General features: G+C 42.0%; 1 long non-coding RNA gene and 1 other non-coding gene across 2 annotated transcripts; both read right to left on the reverse strand.

Moving 5' to 3' along the window:
* Nucleotides 1-1,495: 1,495 nt before the first annotated feature.
* Trnaa-agc (transfer RNA alanine (anticodon AGC)) lies at nucleotides 1,496-1,567 on the reverse strand. The gene has a single exon. It is a non-coding gene; the product is annotated as a tRNA-Ala (tRNA).
* Nucleotides 1,568-13,701: 12,134 nt separating this feature from the next.
* Nucleotides 13,702-15,514, reverse strand: LOC143433939 (uncharacterized). The gene is made up of 3 exons (XR_013070352.1): nucleotides 14,984-15,514; nucleotides 13,974-14,161; nucleotides 13,702-13,817 (listed from the first exon to the last, which is right to left on the reverse strand). It is a non-coding gene; the product is annotated as an uncharacterized LOC143433939 (long non-coding RNA).
* Nucleotides 15,515-22,805: the final 7,291 nt, after the last annotated feature.

The raw sequence follows: 22,805 nt of genomic DNA on the forward strand, positions 1-22,805 counted from the left end.
ACACAGAAAAAACCAGTCTCTATCACGTGGTGCTACATGAATATTTCTCAGACAAAACAGCAAGGAAAAAACAAAATTGGAGAACTGGAGAAGGTGAAATCTATAAAATATAAAAGTTTCCATAGGTTAAAAAATGAGAAGCTTTCAGTCCATGACTAGGGGAAAAGTTTGAACAGTTCATATCCAGTAGCAGCTTTTCTGGAACTTGCCGAAAAGCTTTCAAAAGTCAAGCAGTAAACAGTAATTGAAAAATGTGAAAGGTTGCACATGGGCTGTTGTGTGAACTGGGACATTGAGTAAGATTGCTCATTTTATAAGGGATTTGGTAGCAAGACTAACAAGTCAGGTATGCAGACAGCAGCATGGCTGGGGCTTCTGAGGAGAACCAGGGTCACTTGGTAGAGTTGGTACCAAAAAATCGACAACTTAAAATTTCTGGTTAATCCAAAGCACATAGGTTTTCCACAATTATAACCCCATCACCACGAAGCTGAGGTAGGAGGATCATTTAGAGTTCTAAGCCAGGCTAGGACACCATGATACTGTCTCAAAACAAAGCAAACCTGGAAGTTTAAAAAAGAAAACAAAAGAACAAAACCCAACACCACCAAAAATTAGTAAAGAAAGGAAAAGAAAGTATTCTAGCCAACTGCGTATGTAAATAATCATCTGAGACATCTATACAGGACCATCATAGACTATTGTTTAGAATTTCCACTTAATGTCCCACCTCTCATACCGGTTTCACTAGGGGAATACTGGGAACACAGTGTACACACCCTGTTCTCTCCTATCTCCCCCTCCTCACTTCCCCTCCCCAGAAATGGCACCTGTGCATCACGGTACAGAGCAGCACCCTCTGAGAGACAGACTGCCCTATGTCCCTCTCTTTCTGGAGGGGACTCACTAGCCACAAATCCCAAGGTGGAAGTGAGCCAACTCGGGTCTGGGATCCATGCATCTGTCTTCCCACCCTCAGGGACATTGAAGTGTTCATCTCTGGGAACCCATAATCTTGGTAAGAGAGAATGCTTCTCTCACTGCATCAACTAGGTCTCCATTGACGAAGGTCTCCAAAAGACCCCAGGTTACTATGACAACCATAAGGCTCCTCTCTCTGCTCAGTACCTAGGAATGCTCCGCCCAGCCCTTGCTTTCTTTTTCTTAAAGCAGAACTCATTCACCCTTGTTATCTGTCTATCACCACTCTGAGAAAGCACATCCTCTAGGCAACTGCCACCAGCATGAAAGCAGAGCTTTGGTCAAGCTGTGACCAAAACCTATTCCTGGAGGCTTGAGCACGCTGTACTCCCCAGACTATGGAAGTCTCCGTGGAAATGTCATTAGGGTTCTAGAGGAACACTGTTGTCATGGACATAGATGAGCTCTTTTATCATAGTCACCGGTTTATGGAGATCTCCATGGAAATGTCTTCCACGTTGTGACATTCTATGAAAAAAAAAAAAAAGTCCCTGACGAAAAAAATGTAAAAGCGTGGAGATACCGGGAATCGAACCCGGGACCCCATGCATGCTAAGCATGTGCTCTACCACTGAGCTATACCCCCATGTCTACCTGAACCCTCATCACAGCCTACATCAAGCCACAATTCTGGAAGCTGCCTTCCTACAGCCTCAAGGGATCTGAATCATTTCTTTTGGAATCACTCATAATTTCTTGTTTACTACTTTTATGGGATTTTTACCTTATTGTTTACAGGAAAAAACAATCTTTATTCAATGAAACAAAGTAATATGAATAGTAACAAATTTTATCTTCTTTCAAACATGGCACCCCTACAATAACTTGACTATCATGACAAAGTAATTACAATGTCTTTCTGCAGGGTTAGTAACATCACACCAGGGTCTAAACCACCAGCCTGGGTGCACATAGGGAGGGACCCATGACTCCAGCTGTATATGTAGGGGAGGATGGCCTTGTCGGGCATAAGTGGGAGAGGAGATTCTTGGTCCCATGAAGGCTGAACATCGAGTGGGGGGGATGTGAGTTTAAGGAGGTGGGTGTTGGGAGGGGGTAGGTGGAGGCACAGCCTCATAGAAGCATGAGGAGGAGGGATGGAATAGGAGGCTTCTGGGTGGTGGGGGGAAGTGGGGTAAGGGGATAAAATCTGAAATGTAAATATAATACCCAATTTAAAAAACATAATATCCTGGTTACAAAGACTGTAACATATGTAGATCACTTTTCCTTAGATGTCTCTAGCTGCCTATCCACAAGTTTTAAAGCATAAAACTAAGAGAAAGATTTCTGTTCCTGTCATAAGCATCATTTTGCTCATGATAAGGATATGCTTTCCTGACAAGTCTCCTACATTAATCCTGTACTCTAGGACTGTCCCATCCCCCAGGACTTTCAAAGGCACAAATGCTGGCCACAGTGACACATACAACTCTAACCCTCTGCTGTGAAGATGGATTTCGGGTGAGACCTGCTGCCTTCCAGCCTATTTACAAGTCTAGTGACAGAGCTTTTCCTAAGTGAATAAATCAGAAAGTGATAGAGTAAGTCACCCAAAGTCCTTTTGTGGCCTTAACATGAATGTAAACATGCACATGAACCACACACACATATACAGCCTGACAGACAGACAGACAGACAGACAGACAGACACAGTGATACACTCATTCTTATACAAAAATGCACATGTGCACATACCCCCCCCACACACACATGAGCATGCAAACAGGCACTCACATACACATGCACAGGCACAAACACACACACTCATACACTCATTTGTATACATAAAAGTATATATTCCCAATTTCCCCGGACATCTATGCACACAGGCACAGACACAAGCATAGACACACACACACACACACACACACACACACACACACACACACAAATAAAACCTAATCCACCATGAACAAATATTTCCAACTTTGCCTGTTAAAATGATCAGCATGAAAGAATAATAGTAAAACAGACCACAAACACCAGGATGCTCTTGAAAGTCACCAAGGAACATAGTGTTTGGCTGATGATTGACAGAGAGTGAAGGTGTCTGACAGGGAGGGATCTATGTAGCCATACCATAGTCTTCTGGAGAGGGGTTGGAATACGTGGGAAACACACCTGAGAGCCACAGAATTCAATCCCAGTATGGATACCATATTCTCCATAAAATGCCTCTCTATATACATTTTGAACTGCTCACTTTACACTGAGTGGAGATAAAGTGAAATGTTGAGCACTAGATTTGTGTTAATGCATGAATGGAACTGCTCTAGTATACCCGCAAAACTTCCCAACACACTAGAAATACATTAACTTGGGGATATTTGCTACTCTGTAAAACATCAGCCCCTTTCATTAAATTGTAAGAATATAGTGCTGCCACCTCGTGGGTATCACAAGAACTACATCAGTGCAAGTCAGGTCTGATGTATTCTGTATGGTGGGGAGGGGAAGAGCATAGGCTGGATTATATTCTCATGGCATATAACACTTAGTATCTTAGGTATATCTAATATAAACCCGAGATTGGAACCCAATCCTGGTCTAAGGTGAATATAAAGAATAGACATGATGAAGCTATAGAAGCTAGTATGACAACACGCACATGCATGCACACACAGAGCACACAGAGGGAATCCATTTGTCCATCTCACTCATTTGCTCCATGAAACTGAGCACTGTGGTTTCTGCGTGTCTGCCAAGCCATCCTTTCACGGTCCCACAGAGCACAATACTGTCACTGTGTACAGAAGATATATACATGTACATCCTCTATCAAGTTGTGTATGTGTGTGTGTGACTGTGTGTGTAGAACAGATGTACGCGTGTGTACATGCATGTGGCAGGAGGCAGAAGAGAGACTCCAGTTTTACAGTTCAGGTGGCGCTTTTCTCAAACAAGGTTGGTCACTATCCTGGAACACCCTGGTAGTCTAGGCTGGCTGTTCAGCAAGCCCCTGGGATCTGTGTCTCTACATTCACAGGCAAGCATGTTCTATCACACACATTTTTTTATTCCAGGGGATGGAACTGATGTCCTCCTGTTCACTAGATAATCACTTTACTAATTGAGCCACCCTCTGTGCCCTTCCCCCAGCCTTGAGCAGGCCTGAAGGATCTTGTAGACCAAACAATAGGACCAGGAGGCATTACCCACCTTGGTGGCCTACAATCTGCTATAGGAGCTGAGAAGAATAGACTGCCTGCTGAGCTTGCCTTGAGAAACCTCCCACTGCAAGAAGGCATTCTGGTGGTGGGTGTGGGGCTCCCACTTTTTATTTGAAACCGGAACATTAAACTTGGATCCTTGATCAGAGAACTTTGTCTTGGCTTCATCTCTTCCCTTCCATCCCTTCCATCCCTTCTTCCATTCCCAGCCTCCCTTTCAGGTGAACCCAGTTATCTTGGCTGCAGGCAGCTACAACCCTCTGCCTTATTTTTTATGCAAACAGAGAACAAGTATTTTTACATTTCCTTCCCAGATACAAAATTTCAAACAACACTCAAAAGCACATATGACCATAATTAAACTGATATCGGTCACTGGCCTGAATCTTACCCCTACACCAAAGAGCTGTCTTCACTGGGATGCCCTAACAACGAGCTATCTGCCACATATAACTACATAAGTTGAGTCATATTGATCATTTTCAGCCCATCTTGCATTCTGTGGTAATAAAATCAGTCTCCTTTTTAGGAAATACTAATATTTAATGTGTCTGGTACTACTGGGTGCTTTTTCAGATGGGACCACAACTCCACAGAACAACTGCCTCTGGTCAGAAGGAAGCGGGGGTGAATGATGAGTTCACAGATTTCTCTCATGTTACACTAGGAGGTGGAGAAAGGGGAAAACAAGCATGTGGAAGAGAGAGTGAAGCAGATGGGGAAGCATGTGAAGTACAGGGATGGACAAGCCTGTCTACACACAGTCACGTGTAAGCTGTGTATTTGCCTCTTCTTTGTGCATCCACAGACCCTACACAGAGGCATGCATACTTCCAACACACAAACACAATTTTAAATGCACAGACATGCAGTATTAACTATATCATTTTTGTGTCAACATGAGCATGTGCATGCCTGTGAGTGAGTGAGTGAATGAGTGTGTTTATGTCTTTGTGTGTGTGTGTGTCTTTCTTCTTCTCTTTTCTTTTTCAGATATCAGTAAAAAACCTGTGTCAAAACCTGTTCTGACACTCTGGAATTCTCCTTTCTTATATGAAGGGCTTAGGCATGCCCATCATTTACCTCCAGCACAGTAAACTACTGACTCAACTGATGAAACTTCCTGCTCTCTTGTACCCTGACTCCAAAGGGATGGCTTTCTCTATTTCTCCTATCCCTCTCTTCTCTCCTGACAGCTACCAAAACTTACAGCATGTCTACTTGTTGAGTGAGCTCTTCTTTGCAAAATGATAGGTTATTCTTAAGAATAAAAGACCTCCAAATTGTCCCCACTGTAACAAAAGTGTCTATTTAAATGTGAAACTGAAAGTGAGTGTGTTAGAAAAACAAACTCCAAGAAGAGTTGCATGGTGTGTGACTATAATGACTTCCACAATCAAGAGGCAGAGACTGGAAGATCACAAGATGGTCAAGGTCGTCCTGCACTACATAGTGAATTCCAGGCCAGCTAGAAGTCTATGTAAAAGAAAACCAAACCACAGAAGAATACACACTAAAGTAAGAAATAGCACATACACATGCATGATGGTTGGTTTTGTGTCATCTTTACACAAAGCAGGGTCATCAGAGAGGACAGAGACACAACTGAGAATATGCCTCCATAAGAATATGCTGTAGGCAGGCCTGCAGAGCATTTTCTTAGTAAGTGAATGATGGAAGGTGGTCCTGGGTTCCATATAAAAGCAGGCTGAACATGTGAGTAAGTCAGTAAGCTGCATCCCTCTATGGCTTCTGCATCAGCACCTCCTGTCTCCAGGTTCCTGCTGTGTTTGATAACCTGCCCTCACTTCCTTTGATGATGAACAGTGATGTGGAAGTGTAAGCCAAACAAACCTTTCCTTCCCAACTTGCTTTTGGCCATTGTGTTTTTATCACAGCAACATTAAATTAACTTCATATGAGACAAAAAGTGAAAAATGTCTAAAGAATAATGATCTTATACAAAAAGAAATGTAGTGCAGGGCTTAAACTTTGAAAATGCTCACTGATAAAACACACTCAGTAAAGTAAAATGTCCCATGTTTTTTTCTCGTTTATTGAATCAAGAACTATATGTGCATTGTGAGTGTGGCTTCAGTGTGTGTGTGTGTATGAGTGTGTGTGTATGTCTGTGTGTATGTCTGTGTGTGTTTTTGCAGGTCATGAATCAAGAAAGTGGACCACTAACAGAAGTAGACAAGATTTGAGGAGGTTAGAAAGAGAGAGGACAATAAAATATGTGACATTAAAGCAGAAGGTACATTTAGGTGTGAAAGGACACACAATAGAAAAACAGATATGCTGAAAATTTTGGAGTAAATCTAGACACCAGAAAATAGAAACAAAGGAAAACACCATGAAATCGTTGAAAGTTCTACCCTGTTTCAGGTAGAAGAAACACACACACACACACACACACACACACACACACACACACACACACACACACAATTTATTTCAAGAAGTCACATAATCCAGAGAATGTGGCACAGCAAATGTTGAAATAAACCAGCTGTTCACCTTGAATTTCTATGTGTAGATAAATTATTCTTTAGGACTTTAAGGGGATTAACACACAAAATACAAAGAAAAACTGGTTTGTTAACATGACACATACTTTTCATCAGGACAAAAGGAAGTTCTTAAAAGAGAGACAAGGATACAGAGGGAAAAGAGAAACACTTGGAAGATAGTACAACATAATGACTGAAGAAAATGCATTAAAATGTACAAATTTTATTTCCTCTTTATATCAATCTGTGTGTTGGTTGGAGCAAGAATGTATATGCTGTAGTGTAGTGTGGTGTAGTGTGGTGTGCTATAGTGTGATGTGGTGTGCTGTAGTGTGTTGCGGTGGTGTGTTGTGGTGAGCTATGGTGTGTGGTGATGTGCTATAGTGTGGTGTGATTAGATGTGGTGTTGTGGTATGATGTGATATTGTTCTCTAAAGATACAGGTTATATGACTTCGAGACTTTACTATTACATTGGTTGTTGGGACTGGTTCTAATGCTGGATTCAATTGGGAAATGTGTGTCCAAAATTTAAAGATCTTTGTTCCCAATGGGGTTTTGATTGATCAATAAAGATGCCAGTGGCCAATGACTGTGCAAAGAGAGATGGGTCGGGACCACAGAGTTGCAAATGCTAGGAATCAGGAGGGAGGAGAAAGGAACCACCAGGACATGGGGGAGAATGATGGATGGACATAAGAGGTTCAGTAGATAAGGCCAAAGAGCCATGTGAAATTTCTGGTAAGTGGCCACTGGCCACTTCCTTGATTGGGCATGGGGTAGCAGGGGTAGACTACGAGTGCCTTTAGAAATTGCCTTTGAGATAGTCAAGGCAATTACAATTTAACTGGTGCGTGCCTGTGTGGAGGTGGGGAGTGTGTGTGTATGTGTGTGTGTGTGTGTGTGTGTGTTCAATATGAAGATCCCAAAGATTCCCTGCGCAAGTAGTTGGAAGTGCTTCCCATGTGGAGCATAAAGGGCTGTATTAGGAACTCAACACTACATGGGAAGATTGTGAAGGAATAATATTAAGAATGACACCAGAGAGAGCTGGACATGCAGCACACACCACATGTGAGGACCACTAATTTAGTACCTTATCCTTGAGTTCTAGGACACCTGCTGTAAAAGAATTACTCCACAGAACCTCTGTCCCTCCTTCTTTTTGTGTTTGCACAGTGTTTTTGTACATGGAATCACACTTAACCTCAAAAGACTGCTGATGAACATGAGACAGGATATGAATAACCTGTTAAGTAGGTAAGGATGGTGGAAGAGAAAAAGCCTGCCCAGAGCAAACACACATTCTATACATCCATTCAGACCGGGAATCTCCACAGCACACTGCATTCTTCTCAATGAGCTCATGCTTCTGGGATACAGAGATCAAACCTTTCTCTGTCACACTGGAAGGTAACACACAGGAAAGAAACATGGAGTAGAGGAAACCAGGAGGAGAAAGCAGCTAAATCCCAGAGGATGGAATGATGGTGGCTTGTCTGGCCAGACTACTTCAGTAGAAGGAATACAGGATCACTTTTTTCTTCCTAGTTGATAACCCTGGACACACCCAGCAATGCCAGGGAATATATACACAGACTGGAAGTGTGAGCTTGTCCATTTACCATTACATTTCCAGGTGCCCTGGCTTTCCATGTACTATACAAAGGCACAGAGTGAAATGTTCAGACTCAGGAAATACTGCAGAGGCATCAGATGAAGACACCATGAAGTCCACTGGCCAATACTGGGTCAAACTGAGCTTTAAACTATAGAATGGCAATATGAGTGGGTAACAGTGTGAGAAAAAAATGGGTATTCTGAGCCATAGGGATATAAATCAATATGGAGAATAAAGAAGCAATGTACTAAACACCAGATCACCTTTGAAGAAGTAGCAATAGAATTTTAACACTGAAAAGATATCATCATAGCAGTAAGTGATTTAACTAACTTTCATGACTATATTATGAGTCCCTTCCAGATTTCACAGGAGTCATTTAGGCGTCAACATTACGACACTAGGCAAGCAATGCAAGGGGTAGTAGGTTGTATATCACATGTCCTTCTAATATATGCTGGCATCTGATTGTGAATGTCATGAGGTCATAATTTAACCCTTAATGTCCTACACAGAGAAAAATGTTCCTTGTCTCCAAAGCACTAAATTTCCAGTCAGCCAATCACTCTCTGCAGACCCAGCTGCTTTCCCGGAGTCCCTGTTCCCACACACACTTCTTCTACAGAAGGTATTTGTGCTGCTGAATATATTTTGTCATACAACCTCTGCTCCAAGATACATGTGTTTTTTTCCAAAATCATCAATTTCCTATAATACAAATAAGGAAACCTTAAAATTGAGATATAAAGATTACAACATTTCTTTACTATACAAACTGTGACCCAGCCATAAAAAGCAAACCATTTTTTCTTTTCCAGGAAAACAAAGGGTATGGTTCAATAATAAATTATCTTTGAATACAGCCCAACTAAATTTACCTATCACTCAGTCAGAAAGTTTTATTTAGAGTTCTGGTTATATCTCCACTAACAATATACTTAACCCCTAAACAGCAGTCATTTCTAGCAACTCTTGTAAGTACAGCAAAGCGATGGAAACACTGATTTTAAAAAGGATGCAAAAGACATTCTGGATTGTAGAACAACATATCCCAGAAAGAATATAAACAAAATTTTGTGATTTTATATGTACACACTCCAAGGATTCTGTCAGTATCCAAAGTATTTTTATGGCTGTATTAGCAATGGAGTTTATGGGGATATATTCCCAATGGCCACATATAAATAGAATCAAGGAACAGATTAAATTGAAATAGTGGAGTAAATGCTTCGTTTAAAGAACTTTCTACAACGAACTTCATATTTATGTATGAAAAGTTATATAATCTTATATGAAAATATCATGAAGTATTTTTCTACACTTACTAAATGTATTCCTTGAGAGGAAAATTTAAAATATCTAAAGTATATTAGGTTAAGATCACAAGACCATCATAGATCTTTTGATCATGCATCCATTTACAGAATTAAACGTGTATACAAAATGTATTTTTCATTATACATCAGAAAGAAATGAGTTGGTGACAACTATTGACATTGTCAACTTTCGATAACCACGAGTATGTTCTTGGTATGCCAGTAAAAGAAACACGTTCATTCACTCCTCATTCAATCATCCACAGATTTACTTAGAAGAAGGTGCAGAAGTGTGAAACATGTTACATGTATCTTTTCTTTCAAACATTCCAAGCATGGAATAGTAGCCTGAGATTGAAGAGTACTTTACTGGGCTTTACTTATCTATACAGACCACTTGAATTAAGTCTCCAAATTAACACATCAAATAACAAAACCAGGCATAAAGCAGGTTGAAATCAGTAAACATTCCAGATATGTGATTTAAAATCATTTAATTTCTATAGAAAAATTGTAATCACAATATAATGTGACAGAAATTGCCAAAGGGATGATTTAGTGATTGCAGTAAGGTTGCATGCAGCAGCAGGTATGTGTTCAACCATCCATGTCTGGGCAGTAAGGTTGGGACCACTCCACTGATGCTGAAAGCTCTGAAGATGATGACTGGTATTTCAGCCTCTTTCTGCTGCTCTGGAGATCTCATACCTGAGGGAAGGAATGCTATATCAATAAGTAGGAGAATGATCAAGGCCTCTTTGTCCACATTGTGTAAGTGTTACATATTTTGAGCAAAGTGGGAAAGCTGCTTGGTCAGAAGGTAAAACCAGAGTTTGCTTGGAGGATAAAGATGTCACTACAGAGACCCCAGCTAATGAGAAAGGATTCTGTAAAGTTTCCTTGGCCAGAGGTGGAGTTTGAAGATCCCATTAGTCAGAAAGAGTATGTGTGAGACAATGTGGGCTTTATTGAAGGCCTCATATGCAGACCCTGAATGCCCTCAAGACTAGTCAGAGATGTATGACCAGGGATCAGTGGGTCAGAGGTGAGAAGTCTGAATCTTGTCGAGGGGTATGGGAAAGAAGTAAAACCCCAAAAGCCATGGAGAAAATACAAGATCCCTAGGATTGGAGCTGAAATATTCGAGGGCTTCTTGGGGAGAGAGTGGAAATCTGTGACCTTTTTATAGAGGTAAACTAGCATGTTTGGTTGGGTAGAGTTTGAAATTTGCATACTCCTCCTCAGAGACATGGGTTCCTTGTAGTGAATGTGGTGCTAGGTCAGGCAGCAGTCTGAGCATCCATCAGAAAACCTGCCTGACAGTCCCACACTGGTTCTCCTTCTTAAGCATATGTTCAGCTGCTAGGTCTAGGTATGAAATGTGGGGAACACATCATTTTGGTTTCTGCCTTGAGGCAGTGAGCTTCTGTTCTGGGCTGCACTTGCTAAGCTTGGCTCTGCAACTTACAGCCTGGGAGGTCTGGAGGTCCCTTTGGGTGGATGGAAATAATATAGGTCCTAAAGATAGGGTGGGGAATGTCTGAGGACCCTGCACCAGAGGAGGACAATGTGATGTCCGCCTTGGTTAGAAAGGCATATTTGAGGATGGCCTGCAGAAAATGAAATCTGAGACCCACTGGAAAATCAGAGGCAGGAGTTTGGAAGGATCTGAGTCCCAATTAAGTACTTAGTGAGTACACTCCCACAGGAAAACAGTTTGAAGTTCTGAGAACCGTTTGGATACTGGTGGACTGTAGTTCTCTATTAGAACAGGCAGCATGAGATCCTTTGGTGAGAAGAGGAATATTTCAGGTATACTTAGGGAGAGGAAATAGTCTAGAAGCCAATTCAGTAAAAGAGGGTACTAAGAGAACTTTGGGTAAGGGGAGACATATCCAATCTCCCTGTGTGCATCGGAGGAATTGTTTCTGCCCCTCTGGGGACATGTGATAGATCCAAGATGGTCTAAAGTAGAAAGATGAGATTGGAGCTCCCCAAGATTGTATGGAAGAGGCTCAGCCTCTCTTACTCTTTATGTCTGGAGCACTATTGAGCAGAAGTTGAAGGTTGATTGATAAATTGAGAATTAAAGAATGTTCCTTTATTAGCTCCAAACTTGAAATCACAATCTTGAATACATACCATCCGATAGTTGGTGCTAGGCATGACAGATGTCTTAGAAGTCTTCTAAGAGGCTGGAATGCAGTAGCCTCATATTCAGTGTCTTCCTCAAATATATGTCCATCCATGCATTTCTCTTCATGGAGGACAGACTGTCTGGGTCTGTGGGATCAAAACAAAGAAAGTAGTCTCATTTACCCTTGCCTTGATATTCTTTTCAGTGGGACCTCAGTCCACAGTGCTCTTAGATCTCTTAGGTCAGAACAGTGCTTCCCAGACCTCTGAAACTAGAAGTTGTGTGTAGGAGATGCACTGGGAAGATGGTGACTCTGTGGTGTTTCCTCGATCACACAGGCCAGGTCTGGAGCACTCCCTCTTATGAATGTCTAAATCTTCCTGTGTAGAATGGGGGAGGAGCTTGGGCAGCTTTGCTTGGAAGTAGCACTGTTGTGCCCTTCCTCTAGGAGGTAATGTGCCAGACTTCATGGGAATAAGAGTGTCACAGCACCCTGGTCATAAGTGGTTTTTCTGAGAAACTCTGTGAAAAGGGAAATTCTATACCTATTTGTCACAGGGGTAAAATCTCTTTCTATTTTCAATAAAATAATAAAGACCATTTCTCATTGGAGAAAATGTAAATACCTTGTGGAGCACAGGAAATTTCAGTATTGCTCGATTACTTTCCAATTATTTTTCAGTATTTAGAGTGTCCATATATTTTGTGTGAAAACTTTGTGGGAAAGTCCAGGCTGCAGTTGTTTCATCATTCCAACAGGTTGAATGGTTATCTTTAGGCTATGAAACTTTTGGTCAGAGGAAATAAGTCCAAGGCCTCTTTCTTCAGTGGAGGAATGTCTCAGAATATATGTAGTAGGAATAAGTTTGGAAGATATCCTAGACAGTTGGGATATAGCAGGCACACAAAGTCAGTAGAACAAGATCAATTGACACCTTTCAAAAGAGGGTGGGCATGAGTCCACCTTGGGCTAAAAGACTTCAAGAACTGTGGGCATTAGGAGAAAGTGTTGTTGCCCCCTAGACAGAAGGGTAAGAGGAAATATTTATGAGCAGGCATGGAGTGTCTGAGGCTCCTCATTATAGGCAGAGAGAAAGGCACCAAAGCCTCACTATGAAAGGATAACATTTACAGACCTCTTGGACAGAGAGTGTGCATTTGTGGACTATTGGAACAAAAGTAGTTATTCTGATGTCCCTTTCAGATGAGAGGTGTTGGATGTGAGATACAGTTAAGTGGAATTTTTGTGCCCTCCTTCATCAGAAATGAAGTTGAAATCCTTCTTGATCAGAGAGTATAATTATTGAGGACATTTTGACTCGAAGTGGAATTTGAGGCCTTGGGCAGGGAGAGATTATCTCATGCCCTGTCCATCTTGTAAGATAGATATTGGACCCTCTTATATACAGAGGGTGCATTTGATATATAATGGACAGAAGTTGGTTGTCTAAAGCAATGATGTTCAGAAGTAGAGGATTAAAGCATACTTAGAGTCTGCTTAAAGTCCCAAACCTCTTTAAGGATAAAAAAATGTCCTCGCCTACCTTGAGTAGGGAAGGTAGGACTGCTTCACAGTTTAGAAGATTTGCATCCTCAGTTACACTGTGGTAGGCAGCAATCTAAGCATTATTCATCAGTCATGATTGTCAGTCTCTAAGTCTTCTTGAAGTTTGTCATCAGCTACATGGGTAGAGCATGAAGGATGGTATGAAAAACAGAAGACTGAAGTTTCAGGCTCTGTTAACACAGAGCAGAATTAAATGATGCCCCTGTGGTCACACAGGTATTTTCTTAGTGGCCATGGTTAGAGGGAAATGATCTAAAGTTCATCATCAGAGGGTTATGTTTGAGGCCCATATATAGGTGGGGGATGCTTTGAGGACCCTTTGATCTTGGTCCCCTTAGGCAAAGTGAAAATCCTGAGATCCCAGGAGTGAACTCCAGTCATTTTTATTACTGACCTTGGACAGAAGGGGAAGGTTTAGGGTAGTATTTGTAAGAGCAGAAAGGCCTGAAGGCCACCTATTCCAAGTCAAGTGCTGATGACCCTTCATCCAAAGGAGATGGTATGAGATGCCTGGAAAATAGATGCAGTTTGAGTAGCCTGTATTCATAAATGGAACATCTGGAGTCATCCAGAACTGCTTTGCTTAGAAAGAAAGTGCCTGGCCATGTTTAACCAAATAGCAAGATCCAATCACCTCACTGTGCAGAAGGGGAAAATCTAGCTTACCTTGGCTAGTGGGAGAACAGTATGGTACTACATCATTTGTGTCCAAATAGTCTTCCAAGCTTTCATTATCCATCTATTGTACATCCTTTTGGGAAGAGTACAAGAAGCAATCAGCAAGCTCTTCCATCAGGATGAGAGGTGGTCTGAAATCTGATGCTCCCTCGAAGTGGTATTGGTCTGTGTGTATCCTTAAATGAGAGACAGGAACATTGCATTTCTGACAACCACCTATAGATCACATATCTGTTAGTTTTCACTTTCCATTTGCTACCCTCTGTCATACACCCAGAAACTTGTGGGGTCCCATTCTGAGGTTGCAATTGTGTTTGCCTGGCAATTTGTTCAGAGAGATTGGCACTAACGTAAGATGAGTTTAAAGTCAAGTGTAAGGTGCCCTTGGAATGAAGCTATGAAATAGGGTATCCCATAGCTAGAGGCTACATCTGAATTTCCTATGAATACAGATGGAATGAATGAGACCCACTTGGCCATAGGAGACAAACCTGTGGTCTCTGTCATCATTGTTTCATGAGACATACACCCTTGGCCAGAAACTGGATGTCTATAGTCCTTGTGGTTGAAGGAGGAAATCATAGCCTCCTTTTACACTACACTGGACTGCATGTGAGTGGATTTGATTCTGGCTTCTACAGAAGGGATGGCACAAGGCTTACTCTACCTGGGGCCTCTTTAGCCAGAAGACAAATGACTTAGTCCTGCTTTCAAAGAAACAGAAAGTTTGAGGGTGTTTCCTCTAAATGAGTACTTTAGTCCACCTTGGACAAATGGGGAAGGTCTGCAGTAGGTTTAGTCGTAGGAGGGAGGTCTGACATTCTCTTCAGTAAAGTCAAAGGACTGAGGTAACTTGGGAAGAGAGAAAGTGCTTGGGCCTTTATGAGAAAGAGAAAACTTTGAGACCTGGTTGTGCAAAGGTATGGATGGGTTAGAAAGCCCTAGGAGAGGGGGTAAGTACCATGCAGCATCCTGTTAGACATGAATGCCCCTGTTACCTTATTCAGTAAAGGAAGGTCCCAGCACTGCTCTTCAGCTTCTAACTCTTCTTTAGTTGGTAGAGGTTCCACAACTTGTGTTTGGTCTGGGGGAGTTCAGGCAACAAGACAAGCCTTTTTCAAACAGCCTGGATGCCTGTCCCTGGCTGGGTTGCCTCCTTCAGTTTGTCTTAACATGTCCATGTATGGGCAACAGCAATGTGATTAGGCTATGGAGCATAACATAGGATCCAGTCCATAATTCTCCACATAGGACCTGGGACCTCAAACTAGAGTGAAACAATATATTTCCTTAGCCACCATGGTGAAAGGTGAAAGGCTTGGCTCTCTCTTATTATAGTGTATACATTGGAGGTAGTTCAAAGACATAAGAGAATGCTTGAAGATACAAGGCACGATACACTATTATTCAAAAGAGCATGTCTAATGTCACCTTTGGAAAAAAGGAACGTGGGAGCTTCCTTTGGTCAAAGACAGTGGCTCACATCACCCTTTGCAGAAGTGGACAAGATCCAAGGCCACATTGTTGGTGAAGGGAAGGGCAGAGGCCAGGTTCTCTCAGGCACTTCAAAAAACAAAAAGTGTGTGAAGTAACTGGGCAACAGAGGAGTTCTGAGACCCTCTTCTCAGAATGAGAAGTTCTAAGACAACCTTCAGCAAAGGAGAAATCCTGAATGTCTTGGTTCATAAGCTAGAGGTCCCCAGTCATATTTTGTAGAACAGAAATATCCAGTTCACCCATGGTCAGCAGGGGAAGGTTCTAGACTACATTGTGCACTGGAAGAATGTTCTGATTGCCTCACCCCAGATGCATACCCTATGTGAAATCTTTGAGAGTCCAGGCAATGATCACCTCAGTCTTCCCACAAGCATTGATGTTTCCTCATGTCTGTGTTCAAACTACACACATCTGCAAATAAATGATAGGCATCATGCATTTTTTAATTTAGAATATTTTGTTGGATATTTTACTTACAATACAGATGTCATGCCCTCTCCCCATTTCCCCTCCCTAAAACCCCCTATCCCATTCCCCCTCCTCTGTTTTGCTTTTATACCATTTTAATTATATGCGACTATTAAGGTCAGTTCTGCATTTTTGATGACCAACTTTGAGGCACAGGGTATGAAAGCCGATTTCATCTTTCTATCTTCTAACCTATGATCTAAAAGCAGAGAAATGTGAGGTACCATTGGTTGCAAATGTGTTGTAAGGACATCTTGGACAGAGCGGTTAGCTTTAAAGAAAACTTCGTTAATGGATGTGTTTGTGAGGCATGGGCTGAAGAGAAGGTCTGGTGGTTCTTTAGTTGCACAGGTGGACGTGAAGTGCCCTGGTGTAGAGGATGAAGGTTTGAAACACCCCTTTTACACAGGGGCTAGTTTTGAGAGCCCTGTTGAATAGATTTTGATTTCCCAGGGCCCCCTTTGCAGAAATTGAAGGTCTAAAATCTATTTGGCAGGTGGAGGTCAACAATAGGCCCAAAATCCTACTGGGAAGACAGACAGGGAATGTTAGATGCTCTTTTATGGAGAATGAGTGGTATAAAGCTCCCTTGATCTGACAGCCCTTTAAGGAGAAAAGACTCAAAGCAACTTTATAGGAATAGGAATTTGTAAGGACCACGTAAGGCATAATAGGTGTTTAAGGGCCCATTTGGCAAATGGGGTCTAGGGCAATGTTAGTCCTAGGAGAGTTCTGCCATTTTGTTCACTGTAGTGGGAAGGAGTAAGTTAACATTAACCCTGAGGCCCTGTTGAAAAAGGAGGACAGAATCTCCTTCAGGCAGAGTGAAGGTGCCATATACACTTCTGTCAATTGTAAAGGCCCCCGGGGTACCTTATACAGTGGAGAATTTTCTGGCAGCGATTATAAGTTTCCAATTCAGAGTTTTGTATCTGTATAGCTTGTGTTCATTCTAGGAGAGAGCAGGCAGAAACTCATTTCTTTTTCCCAAGGGTTTGGATGACTGTTGCTGGCTAGGTTACATCTAGTTGGTTCAGCTGTCCAGATCTAGGCAGAAATGTTGGAAGTTATTACGTTTCTGTGGACTTGCCTGTCGTCAGATGGCACAGGTTCTATGCTCTGATTCTAAACTTGGACTATTGGACCTCAAACCAGAGTGGACTAGGGTCCCTTGTTTACAGAAATAGTCACCTTTGGAACTATGCCTGATCAGTTAGTTATAAAAAGTACTTTGACCATATGTGAGAAGGTCATGGGTCCCACTTTTGAGAGAGAAAATATGTTGGGAGGATAGGGAAGAGCAGAAAGGTCACATAATCACTCAGGCAATAGGTTACCATGGGAATTGAAAGAAGGTGCAGAAGATACCTTATCAAGTGCAAATGTCCTCACAGTCCAGAATACCCATGTGCTCTGGGACTCTGAGGCCTGCTTCCCAGGAAACAGAGAAATTTTTTTCTTACAAGTTGGTTGGTAATCTCTGGCTCCAAAGTTCTCCACAGCTGTTCAACAGCAGCACAGGCAGGGGCAACAAAGATGGACCTGCTCCATTTCAACTGTCAATCTTAAAGATAGAAGTTAGATCAGGGCTCAGATTTTTTACTGTCAGGTTCAAGGATATCATTTTATGTCCCAGGATATCCATTCAGAGTGATCTGCATCCCTTCAGTCATTTGGGATGACTTGTCATCCAGATCAGAAGGGAAACATTAAGACCTCCTAGAGAAATAGGACTGAGAATTCTATGACTAGAAGTGGATTCTCTGAGGAAACCATTGTCAGGGGATGCTTGCTCAAAATATTATGGGAATTTTTATACTCTGATCATCGCTCCTGTCACAAGGATATCAGGACCTCCTTTCTTCCCTGGGGTACTCACTCCTTCTACCTTGATTAAGGGGGCATCATATTTTCCCACTGAAGCAAAGGGAGCCTCAGATCATTCCAGTTTGTCCAAGGAGGCTTAAACATTCGTTTAGGTTGAGGAATCCCATACAACTTCTGAACATCTCTGTGAGTTTTTCATGTCGGTGGCTTCTCTGTAAGCTCTGTAAGCAGAAGAATGTGTATCAAGTCCCTTTCAAATTTAAGGGTGTCTAGAATTCCCTTATTCCAAGAAGATAGAATGTATGCTTCTTCATTGACAAAGTATGCATATCAAAGATTCTTCATTGCATCATTACTGAAACTACAGTTTTCCTTGAGCTGAAGGAGAAGTTTGGGAAACCATAGTTCACAGCTTCTTGATACTGTAGACTGAGCCTCAGATATTTTTCCTATTGTTTCCCAGATTTCCCTTTCAGCTCAGTTTTGTAGGTTCAGTAATGATGCAATGAAGAATCTTTGACATACACTGTCAAGGAAAAAGCAAACGTTCTATCGTCTTGGAATAAGGGAGATCTAGACACCCTTCAATTTGAAAGGGACTTAACACAAATTCTTCTGATTACAGAGCCTGCAGAGAAATCACTGACATGAAAACTCACGGAGATGTTCAGGAAGTTGTATGGGATTCCTCAAACTAAATGAATGTTTAAGACGTCTGACAAACTGGAATGATCTGAGGCTCCCTTTGCTTCAGTGGGAAAATATGATGCCTCTTTAATCAAAGGTAGAAGGAGTGCATACCCCTGGGAAGAAAGGAGGTCCTGGATATCCTTGTGATGGGAGAGATGATCCGAGTATAAAAAATTCCATAATATTTTATGGAAAAATTAAATTGCTTACCTTAGCTGATGAGGTCTTAGCATTGACTCACCTTCGAACTGTTCTTCAGTCTAGAAGATTCATACCTTTAGCTGAAGCAGCAGGAGACCAAATATAGTTACCATGATTCATGATCACCGTGGGTATGTGTTCACACCTCAGCATGATTGCCTCCTAAGAATTATATCCAACCAACCAGAATTATGCTAGACAGATGATTTCACAACAGGTCATGTGACTTTACTCAAGGAAGTAGCATAAGTTTCCAGGATTTGCTTTCTCCTCTTGATTTCTGTGAACTTTGACCCAAAGGGAGCAATGCTCCTTGGTCAGAGGTAAAATATCCCACAGGCCCCTGAGCAGTAGGGATTGTTATGAGAGCCTATTGGGTCAAAGGGCTGACTTTGAAGGCCCCAATCATCAGAGGAAGAAAAATACCACCATTTTGAAAAGGAGAAAGGCCCTCGACCCTGTGGACAGTAGGGGAGTATCCCTGTTTACCTTCTGTAGAGGAGGTTGGTCCAGAAACTCCAAGCTTCCACGTCTTCAGAGAACTCTAGAAAATTCTTATCTCTGAGGACTCCATTGTTGACTTGACATCGATCTGAGGTTTCTTCTGACAAGTTGGGCCAAAGTACCTGGTGTGTTTCCTATATATAAATGGCCTTGGATCCAGGCTGAGCTTTTGATTCAGTGACCATGGGACTTGAATCCAGGGTTGTCTGGTTTTTTTTTTTTTTTTTTTTTGGCAGTCAAAGGTGCATTTCCTACCCAATAAAATCTGAGGGAGAATTTCTGGTCTCTCTTAGTTGAGTGGTAAACCTGAGTCAGCCCTGAACAAAGAGAGAAGCTCCTGTGCATTCTTGTCACAAGGATCCTTGTAGGTCACACTACAGGCGAGCCTGATGTTTGAGATACACTCCTCAGTGACAAAGTCAGTTCTGTAGCTTGCTTCATCAGAGGGGCATGTCTCAGACATCTCCAGTGCAGACAGAGGAAGAATAAAATATATTTATTCAAGGTCAGCTGACCCCGTTGGCATACCCTAATGTCAGGGGCTACTATGGTTAGAGGAAATAAGGCTAAGGCCCTCTTCAGAAGATATTCCAAACTGGGTATCAGGCCCCATGTTGTCTTGGTTTATTTTACTTCTGAGGGGCATGACTTGATGGAGTTATTAGCTGGAGACATAAATTGTCCTTGTTCTAGAAGGGTCCATCTGAGGCCCCATTGTGACTTCATCAATTCTATTGTACGCTGATCATAAAAGGGCTGTATCTGTGGCCTTCTTGTCAAGGTCTGAAGTCCTTTGCTTATTATGTCATAGGTCTTAGGACCTCTTCAAGTCATGAGGACTTATGGGACACCTTAGTTCTGAAGTGGTAACTCTGAGGTCAATTTGAGCAATTAATGAATGTCTGAGGTTTCAGGTTCTCAAAGGAATTGTATGTTAATGCTCCCTTGAACACTGGGGAATTTGTGACACATTTGATGTTGAGAGGGTAATCTGAACCACCCTTGAGTTACTGGTGAAAGTTGTGAAGCACATTGGTCCTATACAGTTAGATGAAGGTCACTTAGGCTATTGGGGAAGATCTGAGTATCCCTGGTTCACAATGGACAGGTCAGAAGCCCCCTTGATCCATACAGAAATTTGGAAGATCAGTAGTTCTTAAGCTGTAGGTCTGAAGCCTACTTGAGAATGACTGGAGTGCATTTAGCCTCCTGGTTAAGACAGAGTATGCCTGAGGACCCCTTGAGAACCTTGAGAATGACTTGAGCTCCAATTCAGAGATTTGGGGAAGTGTGTGTTTTCCTGGTTTTGTGTCAGAAACACAATTTGAAGAACCCATGGACAGAATGAGAATGTTGACATATCCCAAAACTATTAAGGATACCAATCTTTAGAGGCAAAAGTCTCATACCATGTAGGGGAAAGCAGAAATTTCAAAGACTCTTGTGTCAGGGGAAGATCAAGAGTCAAGTTGGAGAGTAGAGAAGGCCTGAACATTTCCTTATTCCAGTCTTCATGGGACCAAGAACATTCCTATCATGCAGGCCAGGGAGCAGTGTAATCAATCTCCAACACGCTAAGAGCAGTACTTAGCTAGGTCTCCTGATAAACTCAGCTGCCTATTTTTGAACATGGCATGGTTTCTTATTTCTGCTGACCAATTTTAATATACATTACATATATATAATATATGTATATATATATACATATATATATGTTTATATGTATATATGTATATATACAGATATATATGTATACATATGTGTATATATATACACACATACATATGTATATATACATATAAATGCATATATAATATATTAATTATTATATAATATATAAATATATAAAATATTTTTAAATATATATATATTCTCCTGGGTTTATGACTTTGCAGGCTACTCTTAGGCATCAGGACCTCAGACATCCATGTCCTGTTATTTGGATGGAGGTCATGAGGTCATCAGATCAGAATAAGATGCACTCAGTGCAACTTAATGGAGGGAGTTGATTTTTTTTCACCAACTAGGTCAGTTCAAGTAGGCCTAGATATACAGTGGTCAGAAGAAGCACATGTCATTCTCCACGAGAAGCACATTTTATAGCATGCCATTTGACTACAATTGTGAGCTACTCTAATCAGAAGGGGGAATACTTAGCATTCTTTTAGTCAGAAGAACTTACCTGATGCTTCAATGTGTATCTGAGGCAGCTAGAAATAGAAGTTGTAAGTTTGATAGATGTGGATGAGAAGAAAAAAGTAAACTCCTGCTGTTTATATGGGGCACAGAGTGGGAAAAAAAGGGTGACTTTTAGATTAAAAAAAGAATTGAAAAGCCATGGTAAATGAGAGTAGGGCCCAGGCCACCCTCTTGAGATGGGCTGCCTTAGAGCTTCCATTTGGCAGGCTGGGAAGCTCTGATGCCTCCTTGGGAGAAGAGGAAAGTCGGAGGCTTCCTAGGCAGAGAACTTGAAGGTCTGACCCACTGTTGATTAGATGACACATTTGAATACTTTTCTGTCATAAAAAGCTTCTCTAAGGCCCAGTGTCTTAGATGGGGCATTTAGAGTCTATCTCTTTCAGCCTGAAACATTCTGAGGCTGCCTGAAACAGGGGGCACATATCCAATGTCCCTTTGGTGAGAACTAGAAAGTCTTAATCTATATTGGTCAGTTTGAGAAGGACTGATAGCTCTCTTAGAGGAGAAGATATAACCAGTATATCTCCTACTTTGAAGTGGGATCCTTTTGAGATTGCTTCGAACAAAATGTGTGTATCTGTGGCCCCCAAGGTCAGAAGGGTTATAAGGGGGTATCCAGATTCATATTGGAGTGCTGGGTCTCTTCCCTGGTAGGAGAGGGAAGGTACCAGGTCCTCTGGTTGACATATGATATGACTGTTAATTTCTTTGTCTAACAGGGGATGATGTTGTACTCCCTTTTGGAACTGGTGGAGGGATGAATCCCCATACGATAGGAACCCAAGCCTGTGCGCTCCGTTTGGAACTACTGGAAGGTTTCTCTCCCTCTTGGACAATAGGACATGTTTTGAGCTCCTTAGTAGAAACAGGGTGGCTGGTCTCCTCTTGGGGTTGATGATGAGTGTTTGACACCCCATGGGGACTGCTCCTCTTGACGCTGACTCCATGCCTCTTGGTCTGCAGGCGACCTTTTCAGGGCTCCATGGGTTTAGCGGGCATTCCTCTGTCTTCTCCTGGTTAAAAGTCGTGTGTCTTGGGCATTAGAATGAGAGGGTGGAATGCTGGGGCTCTCTTAGATAGGGAAGTCTGGTTTGGGCCCCTCTTCCGTAAGCGGAGGATGCTTATGCCTCTTGGGGAGTCGCTTTGGTTCTTATCTTTTGAAGCTGACGAATATTGCGCTCTCTTTCTGACAAGAGGATGGTTTGCAACTCCCATGTTCAGCATTGAACAGTTGATGTGTCCCTTTGGTCAAGACAGGGGCCTCTTTTGATTGGTTTGGTCGAACCTTGCTGGTCTGTGCAGCCTGAGGACGGTGGGGGACTTCTTAGGCCCTCCTCAGGAGATGGTGAGGATCCCGGCTCCTTGGCAGAATCTGAAATGGTGGTTTCTGTTGGTCTCAGTTCAAGCTTGCACCCCTTTTGTCAGATTTGCAAC

This window comes from Arvicanthis niloticus, unplaced genomic scaffold, assembly GCF_011762505.2.
Source record: "Arvicanthis niloticus isolate mArvNil1 unplaced genomic scaffold, mArvNil1.pat.X pat_scaffold_620_arrow_ctg1, whole genome shotgun sequence".
In the NCBI taxonomy this organism is placed as follows: Eukaryota; Metazoa; Chordata; class Mammalia; order Rodentia; family Muridae; genus Arvicanthis; species Arvicanthis niloticus.